Genomic DNA, 12,402 nt, shown 5'->3' with positions numbered 1-12,402 from the left:
GTGTATCCTCTGCTGGAATTCAGTCTCTAATATGGTTACATTTGTCTTGTATATAACAACCGCTTTTGTGCTTTCCCTCAAAACTCCCACTGAATTATCTACACAAAAATGAGAGCACTGGAGCTACATTGTTTCACCTGACAGCAAGTTCTTGAAGGGCAGTTCTGTCAGTACATAACCCACTACAGTACAGTTAGCTGGCTCTTAACATAGGGAAAGGAAAGGGCACCTGCCTCATAAATTTTCTGTCCCTTTCTAAGGGTTTGTGTCTCTAGAAATGTAAACACAAAAGAGAAGCTCAAACGCCAAGTGGCTGGCCTCAACAAAGCTGAGAGACAGGAATGACTTGGTTCACTTTCACCTCCACAATTCATAGAATTAATGAGGTTGGAGGGGAGGTCACCTGATCCAACCAAAACAGATCATATTGCTCAGGTCCTTAGTAAATTAAGGTTTGAATGTTTCCAAGAATGGCACATCCACTGCCTCTCTGTTAGACCACCTTCATGGTACACAATGTTTCTTAATATCTAACTGGAACTTGTGGTAACACATATTCTCTGCTGCTTGCCCTTTTACTATGCACACTCAGTAAAAGTCTGTCTGTCGTCTTACTGCCTTTTCAGTTGAATCAGCTTTCACAAGCAAGGTCTCCCAGGACTCTGTGCTTAGTGAAAATGTTCAGGGAAGAGAACCAACAGCAGTGGATGGTGATCACGTCAAGGATTACTCGAGAGAATTCATCTCACCCAAGTCCATGGGACCTGACCGTCTGCATCCAAGCATGCTGGGAAAACTATCTAATGTCCTTGTAAGGACATTTTTGAAAAGTTGTGGGGACTACAGAAGGTCCCTAACAAAAGCAAATGTTTCACCTATCATCACAAAAGGCCAAAAGGTCAACCTAAGGAACTACAGGCTAATCAGTCTCACTGTGTTCCCTGGGTAAATCATTGACTGAGATGTCTTAGAATGCATTTCTGGGCAAAAGAAAAAGAAGAAGGTGATTGAAAACAGCATGGATTTACTAAAAGTAAGTCATGCCTGACCAACCTGACTGCCTCCTGTGATGAAAAGACTGGATCTGTGGAGAGGGAGAGAAGAGTGGATGACATTTACTTTGACTTTAACAAGGCTTTTGAAAATGCTTCCCACAGTATTCTTGTATCCCAAGTGGGACATCATAGTATGTATGGATGGACAACTATATAGGTAAAAAACTGTTCTCAAATGGTAGTCGTGTTTAATAACTTGCATTCCATACTTGGAGGACAGTAACAAATGGAGTAGTGTGTGGGTATATCCTGGGACATGTCCTACTTACTATCTCCATCAATGAAAAGAGACAGAGTGCCCTATCATCAAGTTTGCAGATGACACTAAACTGGGGAAGTGAGTGTTGAAGTGGTCCACCTGTCATTCAGAAAGGAGGAATTCTGGAGGAATGGGCCAGCAGGAACTTCATGAAATTCAACAATGACAAATGTGAAGTCCTGCACTGGGAAGGAATCAGCCCTTGCAAAGATATAGGCTGAATTTGACTAGCTGGAGAGCAGCTCTGCAAAAAGTACCTGGGGGCCCTGGTAGACAGCAAGATGAATATCAATCAACAGAAAGACAATAATTTTATGTGTGACATCAACATAAGCAGACGCAGTAGATTGAGAGAAGTGATTATCACCTCGCACTTATTACATTTGGAATGCTTCACACGGCCCCAATATAAAAAAGATTTCAACAAACTGGAGCGAGGTCAGCAGTGGACCACTGAGATGGTTGGGGTTTGGAGCACTTGTCCTATGAGAATGAAGGAATGGGGCTTGGTGAGTCTAGAAAAAAGATGGCTTTGGGAGCACCTAACAGTAGCTCCCCAGTACTTAGGTGGAGGTTAGTAAGAGGGAGCCAGGCTCTTCACAGGAGTGCATGGTGGGACAAAAAGAGACTGGGGGCATAAGTTGAAACAAGACGAGTTCAGAGTGGATATAAACAAAAACTTTCTCACCGTAAGGACAGTCAAGTAGTACAGCCCGTTGCACAGGAACGTTGTGTAATCTCCATTCCTGTCAGGTTCTGTTCCTGACTGGATTCCTGCTCTAATCTCACCACTGACCCTGCCTGATTAGTAAGTATTCAGCCTATACTGTTGGGTGGGATGTTTCTGTCTCAGCACATTTTACTTTGTTGAACTTCATGAGATTCCTGATAGGCCGTTTCTCTATTCTGTCAAGGAATAGCAGCCTGAATAGCAGCCCTTCCTTCTAGTGCATCAATTGGTCCTCCCCACCTCTTTGATACTATCCACAAATCCCCTGAGGGAGCTTTCCCTCACATATCCAGATGGAGACTTTAAACATCGTTCCTAGTATCAAGAAGAGTTCTAGATATCTTTGAGAAACATCAATAATTATTGGCATCGGGCTGGACTTTGTACTCTGATTACCACACCTTGAGCTTAACATCCAATTCTCCCACCTTAAAGCCCACCTGTCCAAACAATACCTCACCAGTTTAGCTGTAAGGATACCGTGGAAGACAGTTATCAAAAGTCTTGTTAAAGTCAAAGCAAACAACATCACTGATCTCACCTCATGTACCAAGCAAATAATTTCACCACATAAAGCTATGCAGCTAGTCAGGCATAATTTATGCTTGGTAAATCCATGCTGTTAACCACCTTCTTGTTCTTCACGTGCTTGAAAATGATTTTCAGGAGTTTTTTCTCCATAACCTTCCTGGAAGCTGGGGTTATGTGAAACAGCATGTTATGCTCGAAACTAGTTTGCCTTTCTTGAAAATGGATGCTATGTTTGATTTTCAGACTTTTACTAGAAATCTTCCCTGATCACCATGATCACCACGTCAAAATTGATAGAGGCTGACCTCAAAATCGTATCAGCCAGCTCCCTCAATATCTTTAGACGTTTCTGTGATGGATTCACTTTGGCTGGCTGCCAGACCCCACCCAGCCACTCCCTCACTGTCCCTTCTCAACAGGATGGGGGGAGAAAATAATGTGAAAAACAGTGGTAGAGATAAAGAGACATCAGTTACCAACTATTGTCACGAATAAAACAGACTAGGCTTGGGGAAAATAATTAATTTCTTTTATTGCCAATTAAAAATAGAGTAGGATAGTGAGAAACAAAGAAAAAACCTAAAAACACCTCCCCCTCCTTTATCCCAGCTCAACTTCACTCCTTCATTCCTGACTGTTCTACCTCCTACCCCCCAAGTGGTGCAGGGGAGATGGGGAATGGGAGTTGCAGTCAGTTCACAACACTTTGTCTCTGCTGCTGAATGGAATTTCCTAAATCCATTCCTGCACACTGGGCAATGTGTCTATACTCCTGCTGGGTACCCCATTCCTGCTTCAGCCTTTTGTGTACTTTATTTTTTGCTCACCGAGGATTTTGTTGTTCAGCATTAACTGCCTCTTGCTACTCACACTTAACTTTCTGCGTATTAGAATGGATTATTCTTATGCTTTGAGGATACTTTACTTACTAACTATCTCTCTGGGCCACTTCACCCTTCCAAACAGAACTCAGAAACAGAGAGACTCTGCTCCCCTATTCTGGGGTGTGGTTCTGCTCCTCATCTTGTTCCCTTCTCTCAGGACCTTAAACTTCACAGTCTCTTGTTTGTTGTAGCCAAGGCTGCCATCACCTTCACAGCTTTGGCCAACCCTTCCTTAACATTAAGCAGCAGGTCCAGCAGACAGCTCCTAGTTATTGGTCACCTATGTCAAGAAATTCTCTTGAACATATTCAAAATATCTCCTGGATTGCTTGTAGCCAGCAGTACCACCCTTCCAGAAGAAAGTTCCCCATGGTAACCAGGGACTGTGATCATGAGACTTCTTCCAGTTGTCTGAAGATGGCTTATTCTACTTTCCTTTCTCGACTACGTAATAAGAGAAGATGCCTACCATGATGTTATACATGCCAGTTTCTCCCCTGATCTTCATCCATAAGTTCTCAGCTTGAAAAAAACCAAACCAGCTGACAACAAGAGCTGGATAAGTTGTACCATGTACATTTGCGTTTTATGATAGTTTCGGAGAGAAATCTAGAGGAAAAGTTTGGCAGCTCCTTGAAATAGGAATATGATTAAGACAATGGTATGTATGTCAAATTTTGATACAAAAATCCCTGAAACCACTGGAGTTATAGAGTTGATATACTGTGAGTCTCATTTATGAACAGCAGTTGTTAGAACCTGTAGCTGAAGAGAAGTGAAAGGAGCTTTAATAATAGGAATGGGTTTCTCAGTTTGGAGTGTCAGCTAAACACAATACCTACAATTGAATTGAAATATTTTTTTCTTAATTCCATCATATCAAAAATGAACTCAGCAGAAATAATGTCTTTAAAGGTATATATTATATTATAGTAGTAAAAACAGATGGCCTTTTTATTCAGTAGTTTGTAAAAGAAGAACTGAAAAGAAATATCTTTGGTTAAGCAGAAATGATAATTAACAGTAGATTACATTAGGCATAATATCGACCATTTTTAGCAGATTCATTTTTTTACAAGTCTGTAAATCAAAATTGTTCACTCAGAGTTGATAGGAAATTGAACAAATGACAAAATCATCCTTACAGATTTTTTTTTCAAACATTGTTATATTGTAATTTAGAATTGATTTAAAAGGTAACTGTTTTTCTCTGAAATTTTGCATTAAATAAACCTTTAAAGAAATTATGACAGCATCAAAGAATGTATGAAAATTTCTTATTAGTGTAGTTTTGCAGCTCTTTGCCACAGTAGAAGAGGTTTCTATAAGCAAAATTTATTTGTGGTTACAGAAGAGAACCCAATTTTTGAGACCTAACTTGAGGGAAAAAGCTATCTTCAATATCTTCTGGACCTTTTAAATGTTCTGATAGAGGCAGAACGATTAAGCATAAGTGATGTACAGCTGGGAAAGATTAGAACTCAATGTAGCATAAGCAGCTATCCTGGGAGAAAAAGCACAGAGGAACAATGGAATAAATTGCAGTTGATGGTAAAATTGGCTGAATTGTTTCATATTTTCACTTAGCTAAAAACTTGTTCTGCTTTAACTACTACCTTCTGGGGAGAAAAAAATATTTTAAAGTGCTTTTTATGTATGGCTGGTATTTTGGGAAAAAAATGTCTTTTCAACCTGTCTGGTTCGCACATAGAAATAACCAGGATAAATTTACAGTAGTGGTCTGACCTGGCCATAAATCCCCTGTATGTTAACCTGGATATTATCATGATGAGTCCTCAACTCAACATGAGTTTTTTGCTCAGGAAGCTCATGACAGTTCTATGCTACTACAGACTACCCATATCACCCACTTATGCCAGTCTATCAGTTAACACACAATTTTATGTCTTTCTGTTGAGGATAACAAAAAATAAAAAGGAAAAAGGAAAAAAAGAAAAAAGAAAAAAAAGAAATAATAAAAAAAAGAACGAAGAACATATCTAATACTACATAAAATTGTCTTTGTGGGATGGGAAGCCCTGAAATTTTATTACAACTTTAGAGGTCTGATTTTAGGATATTTTCAAAATGTGAGAATACATGCATGGGGTATTTAAAGCACTGCTATTTCACTACACGTTTTGAAGAGATGTGTTATTAGTCCTATAGCCCCTGAAGTACAATATAAAACCCATCTACTACAAAATCTGTAGAAATGAAATACTTTAACTTGGCTAATGAGAACATGGTAATAGTGGGAGCAAACCACAAAAAGGAGGCAGTTTAATATTGTGCCTGTAATAATTTGATTGTGTAGGCCCCATTTTATAGCCAAGATAACTTACACGTTTCAAGATACTATAATTATTATGAGACCTTTCTGCAATTAATGTCTTTTCTGAAAGTCAGTTCAAGGAGGCTTCACTCATTAAAACAGTCTCAAGCAGCTTCAGGCTCCTCTTTCACCCCCGCTTGCTGTTTGCAGAAGAAAAGTATGTTACAAAGTCTAGTAATAACCATAATCTCCTGAGAGATGCAAATCAGAGAGATACACCAAGGACTTGCATAAGTTCACAAAGTTCCATGAATCTTCTTCTGAGGTGTTATTAAACTGTAAAGGTTCAATGATCCATCACTTTCAAGATCCATGCCCTATGCCTAACCATTGCCTCAAAATAACTGTTTTATAACAGAACGTTATTGATTTAAAGAAAAAGTAAAATTAGCCCAAATGTCTGTCCAAGAACAAACATGTTTGATAGGTTTTAGACTGAAATATCCTACTGAGCTAATTTCAATGCTATTATACAGCTGAAGTCTGGAAAAATTATATAAATGATACCATTTTTGTTCAGTTTCATTTATTATAATTATATGTTTTTACTAGTCAATTACCTTTCTCCTTTTATTTATTTATTTATTTATTCATTTAAATTATTTGCCCAACATTTAAAGGAGAAAACATAACATTAGTAAAACCTAAAATATATTTTTTTCCTTTTCTGTTTAATTCAGTTATTTTTAAATTAAGTTTCACATTTTTATACAGAGAATGTATTGCAATTTTTCATAGTAATGATGTCTTAGAAAAATGTCAGTATTTTTGTTTCTTAAAAATCTTATCATCAAAAGCAAATTGAAAAATTTATTTACGGATATTTTAGTTCATATTATAGTATTGTCTTTTGTTGCATTCATTTAATAATCTTCGCATAGAATTTTCCTTTTAAATATTGTTTATTGGCTAGGGCTTTCATGATTTCTGGACACAGATCCCTAGGGAATTTAATTTCCTCCATTGCCAATCAATTTCAATTATTTAATCAGCTCTGAACATTAGGCTTCCAAATTACAATTCCCAAGAGGCAAGGTACTAAATAGGAAAATTGTAGCCAAATGCTTAAAAAAAATCACAAACTGTCTCCCTCTAATACCATTTTAGGTTATTTAGACATACTGAAATTTCAGTTTCTGTAATGCCAAAAAGATCAAGCATGTTAAAATCAATATTTTTGTATATTTTCTGTTTCTTTTAATTTTCAAAATTTCAAATTTTTGCCTCAGTTCAGTTTAAAAGAAATTAAGAAATATATAAAGACTAAACTGTAGACTCCTAAAAACATCCGTTCAGAAAAGTTTCTTAAAGCCATATTTTTTCTTTTAAAATCAGTACTATAATTATGATTATATATTTATTTACAAACATCCTAATCAGTTTCTTTCTCCTCTGGGTCTCTTTTTCTCATGAAACATTTGTGAATTATTAAGCAAGCTGGAGCAGTTCATTACATTCTTCATTCCAAATGAAACACTTTAAAAAGATCCCTACTTGTACCTGTCTTTCAGCAATCTGTTTTGAATTGGAATATTCCCTATTCCTTCTTGTTAAAGAAGCTGTTCATACAGGATCTTTATTACTGCAAAATTCATTTTATAGCATGAAGGAGGGTGAAAATTTAAATTTTCTTCCCATAAAATAATTCTTATATTTTGGAAAGAAGTAAAAAAAAAAATCAAATAATAAATCAATTAGATAAATAGACAGACAGACAGACAGACAGACAGAAAGATAAAGGAATTACTCTTTCTATCTGTTTTTTAACCATTTTTAAAGTTAGCTGTCCATCAGGGCTGTCTGCTTTATTTGGCTTAGAACATCAAAGAAATCTGTGTAACAAGGTTTGTGAAGGTGTTACAGGAGAATGAAAACAGCAGTAGACAGTTCTCCAAACACAGGAGGAGGCAACCACAGGGGAGAGAAGTCCAGGGAGCTGAGGGATCATGGATGTGAAAGAAAAATTAAGAATGAATCAACACATCTTTTTACATTTAGCATTTCAAGATGAGAAAGTATTGTCAGAAAATTTTAAGCAATCAGCTCTAAATATACCCTCACCCATACCTTTGTCAATCCAAAATGCTGCACACCAGATTTTTTGATAACTAGATAGTAACAAAGATGATGTGAAGTACTATACATATTTTAGTAATTTGCTTAATTTATTTGATATGCCAAATTAGAAAAAATAAACAGTTCAATACTACCAGCAAGCAATTTCATTTAAATGTGTTTATATAATGCTGAAGTAGTCATGATGGTCATGGAGAAAAGATGCAGACATGTACCTCATCACAGGATACAGGCAGTACTATTTGGGAGATTACAACTCCCTTCTCCGTGCTGATATGTTCGTGTCATACATCAAGACATAGCTAAATTCATGTGTTCTGAAACACAAAAGATCACTGAAGTTATAACAAGGATTAGTATAGTCCAATTATTTTAATCTCAGGAAATAAATTAACAAAATATAACTAATTACTTTTGCGTTGAAATGTATTACTTTTGGTTTGAAATTTTGCTGTATTATTTACTAACCAAGCATAGCAGAGTTCTCTGACTTTATATTCCTCACACTGTGACAGGTATAGATTTAAGTTCCTGAATAAGAAAGATATAAAATAAAATAAAATAAAATAAAATAAAATAAAATAAAATAAAATGAAATAAAATAAAATAAAGTAGTGTTTCATTTTGTTTTAGTAGTAGCTTTAAAAACTAATAATTTTTTAAAATTATTACAGTAAAATTATTGCGATAAAATTATAATGGAATTACAGATAAAAAAAATTTCTCTTCCAACATATTTGGAGAATTCAGACATGGATTGGAGTTTTCTTTCATTTTTCAATGGTATATGTACATTGATTTCAGTGGACCTATTTTTGACATATACTGGTCAGATACATAAAATATCATCAATGTTAGAATATTCCTACCACTGTGCTGCAGAGCCTAAAATAATATTTAAAATGTATTTACCTGCAAAAGTCTAAAAAAAAAACTATTCCTAGAAAAACAATGACTTGGAAGTATCTGCAAAAAGAATATGAAGAACTATTTCTATTATTACCAGTGTTGAGTATTCTTTTACACAAAAGAAACTAAAATAAACATGCTATTAAATGTTATTTATTTGTTTTACTTTCTGATGGACACAGCATAGCCAACATAGATGAGAGGTGTGGTGACTTTATTCCTTTTTTATGCACTATCAGCAAGATAAGTTTGTCTTCAGAGCCAGATCTACTATGTGATCCAGCTTTCTCTACACAGGGATGTTTGGAAAACTTCCTGAATGACCTTATACAGTGGATTAGTTAAAGAGCATTACACACTGGATGTGAGCATGTTATCCCTATTAAAAATGTTTAGTTTACACTGCTTCCTAAGTGAACCAAATAAGGCTCAGATTAATTCCAATCCATTTTAGTTTCCAACCAAGGTACCTAAGTCTGTCTTTCCAGTGAGCAGAGGCTCTATGGAAACTATAAGACCCACGAGCACTTCCCACTTCTGATAAATAAATGCTCTGACCATGATCTGAATTCAGGTCAGGATAAAACCCAGTTTCATACATCCTCTGCCTTGGCCTTCCTCCTTTTCATAGGAAGAAAACATGACTGCACTGAGCAAAAGGAAGCTGTGCTCTTTTTCAGTCTGAATTTGCAGAAGAATTTGCTATGTAATTTAGTCACAGCCAGGAGAAAATAGATTTGGATTGAATTCATCTAAACTAGAGGTAAAAATTTAAACTCTTACATCTGAGTTGGTCACCCACACATCTCTTTATAGTCAATGGAGATATAACTTGCCAAAAGAGAATTATTTTTCTCATCTTAAAGTATCTGCGAGAGGTCAGATAACTATGCCATGCAGGTACTTGTTTCTTTTTGTTGGGTATAACTGGAGCGTGATATGATTAGTCCTTCAGCATTTCTGACTTTTAGATGCATAAGTTAGGGCAGATGGTTCTGCTCATAGGATTATTTAGGTGCGGAAATACACCCACAAATGACAGCTATTTATTGCTTTATAGCAATAAATCTCTCTCTTTTAGAGAGATCATAGGACAGTTAACCTTTAGTTTAAAAGCATTTGTTAAGCTGAATAGGTGAATGTGGTGTTTATGTTCTAGAACAATTACATTAGGTTTTCATCTTAAAATGTATCATTTTTCTTAGTACTATTACCCTGGGGGCTGTCTCCCTATATGTATAAATGTGAAGAGTTTTATATCAATATTTCCTTTAATAAAAAAAAAAAAAAAAAAAAAGAAAGAAATAAACTTTCTCAGAATATCTTCCCCATTGCTCCAACAGGGCATTTCTTTTAGTTATTTTCTCTGTAACCTGTTCTCTCTAACCCTTGCTATAAGCCATTGGCCATCTCAAGGGTGTAACTGCCTGCAAGGACAGCTGTGATATGAGGCAGCTGCATAGCTCTGGTTTGGACTGCTGAGAAAATCTGCCAGTAAGTCAGTAAAAAACATTAGGTAGGCAGAAATTGCAGACAGAAGTGGGATTCCTAGTGCATCAATGATTCAAGAGAGGAATTGCCAATGTGGAAAGATATAAAATCCTAAAGGAAAACAAGCTACTCAGCGTAAACAGTAATTATAGGATCTTATAATCAAGCCATCAGTGTTACCACTGATGATAGAGCTGATGGGACCTGGCAAATCAGCAGCACCCAGGACCCATGCGGTCCCTGCCTCTCCTGACTAATACATTCTTGGACAGCAGAGACTTTTCAGGTGTATTACAAGGAGTGATGACCTCCCTAATGCTTAGCCTAATACCACATTAAATCCCAGCTATCTTTTTTGTGTACTACCTAATAAATAATCACTTTATGCTTTTAAATTAATACATCCTACTTGTAGAGTATCTTTGCACTCAGCTAAAGATGTCCAAACAAACTGCCTCGTAAGATGGGCCATAATATCTCTGTAAAGGCAACCTTATCTTATAGATGTAACAGCTGAAGTTAGTTATATCATGTAAACAGCAGGACCTTTGAGAACAGTCTTTCTCATAATTAGAGTTAACACTCTTGAAACTTCCACTTCCTACATAGATTTGTTATGATGTTTTCCTTGCAATTAAACCCAAACTGGTATATTAATAGTCCCATATGTTCTCTGATAGGGCTAATTTCCATAATTTTATAAAAGATGGTTGGTGATCACATACCTTCTCCCTTCCCACACATGGCATATTGGATTAGATAACCCCAGCTGAAATTCTGAATCATTTCTGATGGGTGTTGGGAATAAGGGAAGAAAATATTTCTTCTTTTTATTAAATTTCATATCTGAAATATTATTATGAAACGTGAGTATTCTTCTGCTGATTTAAATCTTTTGAGTAAAAAAAAAAACCACATCAAATTTATATTTAAACTTAATATAATTTCTGTACAACATTAGGGTGATCGTGGTAGTATCCCAAAAGTGTCCTTAGTTATTGAGAACTATTTTAGTAAATGTGGTAATGCCAACTCCCCACTCAGAACTTGAAGAAATACTGCAAATTTAGTAAAAGTAGGCTTAAAATCTGATACATTGTTAAGCTTTTTTATGCCTTCTAGATTTCACATGTATATTTACCAGCAGTAAAGAGAGTAGTGCATTATATATGCATTCATTTTATATATGAAGCCTTTTAATTAATACATATTCTCTAAGGAAAAACTGATTCTGTTCTTTTCATAAGCATCAGTAAAATGCGTTCAGATCTAAATTAAGAGATGAGATTAGCCTATAAAAACAAATTCCTTTGTACTCAGTATTACAATATTACAACTATTTTCACTGTATGCAAGATTTCCTTACTCTCAAATTTATAGAAAGAGAAAAAACACAAGTTAAGTGGTATTATTATGCTGAGTTATATCATTTTATAGATTCACTGAGAACTGTCAGATCAAACAAATACTCAAATCAGCTTTTCAACAGAAGTCTAAGGAGGAGTACTCAAACAGAAAATGTAGCGTCAGAATTCCCCAGAATATAGTCATGGAATCATAGAATCATTAAGGTTGGAAAAGACCTCTAAGATCATCGAGTCCAACCATCAACCCAACACTACCATGCCCACTAAACCATGTCCCTAAGTGCCTCATCTACACGTCTTTTAAATACTTCCAGGGATGGTGACTCAACCACTTCCCTGGGCAGCCTGTTCCAAGGCCTCACCACTCTTTCAGTAAAGAAATTTCTCCTAATGTCCAGTCTAAACCTCCCTTGGCGCAACTTGAGGCCATTTCCTCTCATCCTGTCGCTAGTTACTTGGCAGAAGAGACCAACACCCACCTCACTACAACCTCCCTTCAGGTAGTTGTAGAGCGCGATAAGGTCTCCCTTGAACATCCTCTTCTCCAGACTAAAGAGTACCAGTTCCCTCAGCCACTCCTCATAAGACTTGTGCTCCAGACCCTTCACCAGCTTCGTTGCCTTTCTCTGGACACACTCCAGTACCTCCATGTCCTTCTTGTAGTGAGGGGTCCAAAACTGAACACAGTATTCGAGGTGCGGCCTCACCAGTGCCAAGTACAGGGGGACAATCACTTCCCTAGTTCTCCTGGCCACATTATTTCTG

Source organism: Calonectris borealis, chromosome 1 (genome assembly GCF_964195595.1).
Source record: "Calonectris borealis chromosome 1, bCalBor7.hap1.2, whole genome shotgun sequence".
Taxonomy (NCBI): domain Eukaryota; kingdom Metazoa; phylum Chordata; class Aves; order Procellariiformes; family Procellariidae; genus Calonectris; species Calonectris borealis.
This window is presented reverse-complemented; position numbering follows the sequence as displayed.